At 43.1% G+C, this 5,548-nt stretch overlaps 1 long non-coding RNA gene across 2 annotated transcripts in view; it reads right to left on the bottom strand.

Moving 5' to 3' along the window:
* The window catches only part of LOC115287711, a 40,445-nt gene extending 34,930 nt beyond the window's left edge, over nt 1–5,515 (bottom strand). The window contains exons 1-4 of one of the 2 annotated variants that reach the window (XR_003906617.1): nt 5,380–5,515; nt 5,071–5,242; nt 4,273–4,477; nt 1,965–2,095 (exon numbers count right to left, since the gene is read on the bottom strand). This is a non-coding gene — a long non-coding RNA (uncharacterized LOC115287711). Of the gene's footprint in view, nt 1–1,964; nt 2,096–4,272; nt 4,478–5,070; nt 5,243–5,379 lie in introns of those variants that run through there. The other variant, XR_003906618.1, reaches the window with a different exon arrangement.
* Between the last annotated feature and the right edge of the window lie 33 nt (nt 5,516–5,548).

Genomic DNA, 5,548 nt, shown 5'->3' with positions numbered 1-5,548 from the left:
CTCTAGGAGCCCAGCTGCTGGACGGTGACACTTTGCTAGGGGCAAAAGGGAATCTTGGCTTAGCATTATCCTGACCCCCAGGGACCCTGTAAGTCTACTTTAACATATAACAATTCCTTTGGAAACTTCCTTTATCTCAACCCCCCAAGACACATGCCGGCAATCATACTCCAAGCTTATGGCCCCCTGATGTACATCTGAAGGGGCTCATGACTGAAGTTTATAAATGGCATTTTCTTAACAGCAGCTAGCCACTCAAGGTCCTGGAAACCTTCCTTCCAAATACCTTAGAGACTTACTCTATCCTTAACCTGCTCCCAACCTGAAGGTGTATAATCAGTTACCTGTCACAATCCCAATGCAGCTCTTTCTGCCCATAAATCCTGGCCTGGTGCATTATTAAAATCACCTTTTTGCACCAAAGATGTCTTCAAGAATTCTTTCTTAACAGTCAGCTCTGAACCCCTCAACCATCACCCCAAAATCCCTTCAGTGGGATGCTGAACATGGTTAGTACTTGCTCCTGATTTAGACCAGAGTGATTTGTCTATCAAGGATTTTCACAGTTCTTGGTTGTGGAGGAACTGTCCCTTAGGAAAACATGGCCAGGTGGAGCTTTCAAACTCTTTCTTAACCAATTCCCCTTAGGTAGGGGGTTCTTATATGAACTACCCTGTCTTTTCTACCAGTTTTCTTTATAGAGGTCAGTATCCTTCTCCAGAATATAATATTCTTCTCTTTTAGGACTTGCTTCTATAATTAAGTTATTTATTTTATCTCTGAATAATATTTTTTTAGAAGGTTCATTAAAAAATTTTTTTTAATGTTTTATTTTTATTTTTGATACAGAGAGAGACAAAGCATGAGAGGGGGAGGGGCAGAGAGAGAAGGAGACACAGAACCGGAAGCAGGCTCCAGGCTCTGAGCTAGCTGTCAGCACAGAGCCTGATGTGGGGCTCGAACCCACAAACGTGAGATCTGACCTGAGCCGAAGGCGGAGGCTTAACCGACTGAGCCACCCAGGCGCCCCTAGAAGGTTCATTTTAACTATGTCTCTTGACTATATAATTTACCTTTCTATAGAAGACGATTACCACACATAGCCTCTTTTTAGGGAGTATAAAAACTGACAACTTAAAATTTTACATTAGTTCATTATGAATCTGGAAATTGGAAGGCAGTCACTACATAATCCCAAGCCTATTTTTTCCTTGTTTTTTCATAATATTTCATTGTTTACTTTAATTCCAGGGCCCCCAAATTGGATATATCGAAAGTGCAATTAAAACCACATGGCTAATTCCTCTCTAATTGGCTCTTACTTGCTCTGATACAAATACCAAAAACAAACAATTCTGCTTTTAAAACTCACAAAGAAGCTTAATTTTGAGGTTCTAAAAATATGTCATTTGTGACTTTGCCTTATTGATAAAATTTTTGTTATCATAACCAAAATGTTAGCCACTTTCCTACGCCTGCCTATTGTTTTAAGATTTTAATCCAAATATACTTCTCCCAATCGACAAATCTTCCAAGTTTTAAATAGGCATCTCCTGATCAGATAGTTGCTTTTTTTTTAATGGTGAAAAAAATGTATATTTAGATTTAGCCAGCTGGACACGTTTAGATGATTCCAATTTTGTTGGCAACATCCAAAGCATCATAGTCAGGAGCTAGTCGAACATATGCTTTATTTCCTTCATCGGGCCTGATCAGAGAGTTGACCTTGGCCACGTCAGTGTCATAGAGCTTCTTCACAGCCTGTTTGATCTGGTGCTTGTTGGCCTTGACATCCACAATGAACAGAGTGTTGTTGTCTTCTATTTTCTTCATGGCTGACTTGGTCGTCAGCGGGAACTTGATGATGGCATAGTGGTCAAGCTTGTCTCTCCTGGGGGCCCTCCTTTTAGGATATTTGAGCTGCCTTCGGAGACGCAGTGTCTTGGGCTGTTGGAATGTAGGTGATGTGTGGATCTTTTTTTTTTTTTTAATGACTATGTACACCTTTCAGTACTGCTTTCTTGGCTTTCAAAGTCTTTGCTTTGGCTTTGGCTTTGGGAGGGGCAGGGGCTTCCTTCTTCGCCTTTAGCACCATCTTCATGAAAGGAGATAGTTTTAATTACGCATTCTTCTTTAGAAAGCTTAAGACACCACGTGAGCTACACTCTCCTAATGAGTGTGGTATTCCTGTGGTAGTCCTTACAACTCCCAGGTGAATAGTCTTGCTTGGGAAAGGCAATTGTCTTGGCTGAGTAGGCATTAATATTGAAGGTAAGGAAAAGGAAGTAGGCTTGATTCTGTTTTCACTAGCCTGTCACAGATGCTAAATTCAAGTTTCACCTGAGGCACCAAACTAGGATAGATATGAAATTCCAGAGTGAGGTGCCAAGATGCAGGCCTTCAATCAAAATACCAAACATGACAGTTTCCTTCTCTCTCTGCCCTTCTCCTGCTCATGCTCTGTCTCTCTGTCTCTCAAAAATAAATAAACATTAAAAAAATTTTTTAAAAATACCAAACATGACAAAGATGAGCTCCATGAGTCTAAAACTTCTCATTGCAAGAGAAAATAAGTGTCTAGGAAGTGGAAACTGAAGGAGGATTTCCTAAAGAGTATATTTTTGATGAGAGCTGTGCTATGATTCCTACCACCAAAAGTAGGGTGAAGGAAGGCTCCAATGGGCCAGTCACAGAACAGTTCCCTAAAGTCAAGGGCATGGGTAATTCGTGTCTGACTTCAGGCCTGGAATCTACAGATCAGGGGAGAGAATTTGTGAATTTCTTGGCAATGGTGGTAAGTCCTGCTTCTTCAATAAATTGTATCACCAGCAAAAGTAATGGATATGTTTTCATAACCCACCTTCCAGTGAGGTAGCTAGAACAGGGTGAATCAGATTCTCCCTATACACAAATGTGGGAATGCCTAATGCTAATCTATGATAGAATTCCCAGGACTGGAAAAATGTGGGGCCTACTCTGCTTCTATTACTGTGCTATTGATCTATTACAATAACTACTTAGTGGGTATACATTTGTTCTCATTTGACGAACGACAGAACCAGGTAAGCATAGAGTGAATGGAGAAAAGATTGTGAGACCAAGTCTAAAATAGTCCTCAGGAAACTTTAGTGTCTCTTGTGGAGGCAGACGCATCCTTTATATCCCACACAGCCCAAACTTATAATTAACAGATGCCAAGGCCCGTTAGTGTTAACAGATATCAATTGATTGTCACTAGGTTACCATGAAATGCAGAGGGCAGATGCTATTTATCTGCATTACATAGAAAATAAAAACAATAATATATTATATAATACATATTATTGTAATAATAATAATGATAGCTAAGAGTTATTGAGGACTCATTATGTACCTGGAACTTATGCTATATTTCCTATAACCATCATATTCATGTATAATACCATTAATGTCTCCACTTTATTGATGATGAAACAAGTTCTTAGGCCAAGTAATTTAAGGTCAAACTGTAGAGGATGGAGCTGCAACTTAATCTCAACCGTCTCTCAAATTCCCAACCCTGAACCTCTGCTCAGATGAACAAAATGGAACTTGGACATTAAATAACTCCTTCAAAGTTCTTTTTTTTTTTATGTTTTATTTATTTTTGATACAGAGAGAGACAGAGCATGAGAGGGGGAGGAGCAGAGAGAGAAGGAGACAGAACTGGAAGCAGGCTCCAGGCTCTGAGCTAGCTGTCAGTACAGAGCCTGATACAGGGCTCAAACCCACGAACGTGAGATCGGACCTGAGTCCAAGTCGGAGGCTTAACTGACTGAGCCACCCAAGTGCCCCCATTCAAAGTTCTACAACTAGTAATAACTGACATTAATGAGCTTGGGTCTTATAACCTATCCTTACCTCCTTCTGACTCAGCTTCATTGAATGCTCTGAAGATTAAATGGGGTAACACTTGTAGAGAACTCTGCATAGCTTCTGACACTTAGTAGATATACAGTAAATTGTGACTATTATTAGTATTATGGCCAAAAACCATGTAAACTCAGAGACTCTGGTAATGACACATCATGTGCAGTCATTTTTTTCCCTCTATCTCCTTACATTTATTCTTGAGTAAAGGCATTTTGAGAGAGCATTTGGTAACCTTGAAATGTTCTCAAGAGCTCTTTATAAATATATCTTAATAAATATAAGAGACCCATTTCTTCCCTCATATCTCTATCAGAAAAAAAAGCAACAACAGAAATGCCTTTGGTACTCTTTGTCTAGCGTAACAGTTTAAACGTCACTTACCTAAAACATGATAGAAATGAACAGGATAGAGGTCAACTGGGGACAACCACGGAGCACGGAGGTGTGGCTGAGGGAATAAGGTAGCAGGTCTGAAACCAGATCCTGGCTATCGAGCAGAGGGAACACAGCAAATTCTTTGGACTTTTATTAGGACAAAGCATCCCAGAATGCATCTGCTGTTTCATTCTCCAGTCTCCTTGAACATCTGAGCAGGGGAGTGAGGGCAGGGTAGGAGAGAAAAAAACCAAAGTGAGGTTAATGGTGTTATGTCTCTTTCTCCATTATCTATTCCTAAATGTACAGCATAAGTATCAAAGCAGTGTTTGGTAGTAGTCCAAAATATTTAACTTGTCCCCAAATTCCTAAATGACGGTTAAAGCTTAATTTGATTTTTGGCAGAACGTAACGGAACAACTTCTAGGCATAACATTTGTTGTGCACACCTACCAGGGACAGGCTGAAGTGACAACCCACCCATCCAACACTCCAGCCAAGGAAAGAGAGGCATGTGGGACCAACCATCCAAGTTTGCCCAAATGATTTGGGATCTTGGCCCCCAGACCCCACACCTCAGTTCTGCTTGTGTCTCCACCACTCCCCATTCTTGTTTTCTCTCTTCGTGCAGGTGATGGAAGCCCAAGCAGGACCCAGGTTCAAGGCCAGAGACTTCGGTTTGTCATTCCCTCAGTCACCACTACTGGGGACCATTCTAGCCCACTGGGTTCCCCTCCCTGCTTCCAACATGCCCACACTGCACCCCCCGGCCCACCGCCCCATTCCATCCCAGGTCTTCCTCACCCTTCGGGAGAAGCTGTCCCCTGGATTCCACAATCGGTGACTACTACTGTGGGTGTTCCCGCCCTAAGCCATGATAACCTTCCTCCTCATCCCTTTTGAAAGGGGAAACGGGAAAGGTGAGCCAGAAACCGCCAGCAAGTTTTGACAATCGCCAAGGAAGACTAATGGGTTTCTAAGGAAACAGAGAGGCAGCAGCCATTTTAGTGGCATTCGCTGTATGAAAAATATATACACTGACATTCACCCCCCCCCGCCCCCGTCCCCTCCCCCCTCCCCCCTCCCCCCTCCCCACCCGTGGCGCCTTCGCACCGTCCGCGCTTCCGAGGCCCTGAGGCGAGGGGCGCGGCCCAGGTCTCCCCGAGACGAGCGGCCACCTGTCGCAGGTGGCCAGCCACATTGGGTCGCCAAGAGCCGCCCTCCCCGCAGCGGGCGGGACCGCGGGACTCCCCACCCCGGGCGCCGCAGTGCAGCTGCGGGC

This window comes from Suricata suricatta, chromosome 3 (assembly GCF_006229205.1).
Source record: "Suricata suricatta isolate VVHF042 chromosome 3, meerkat_22Aug2017_6uvM2_HiC, whole genome shotgun sequence".
Taxonomy (NCBI): Eukaryota; Metazoa; Chordata; class Mammalia; order Carnivora; family Herpestidae; genus Suricata; species Suricata suricatta.
This window is presented reverse-complemented; position numbering and strand designations above follow the sequence as displayed.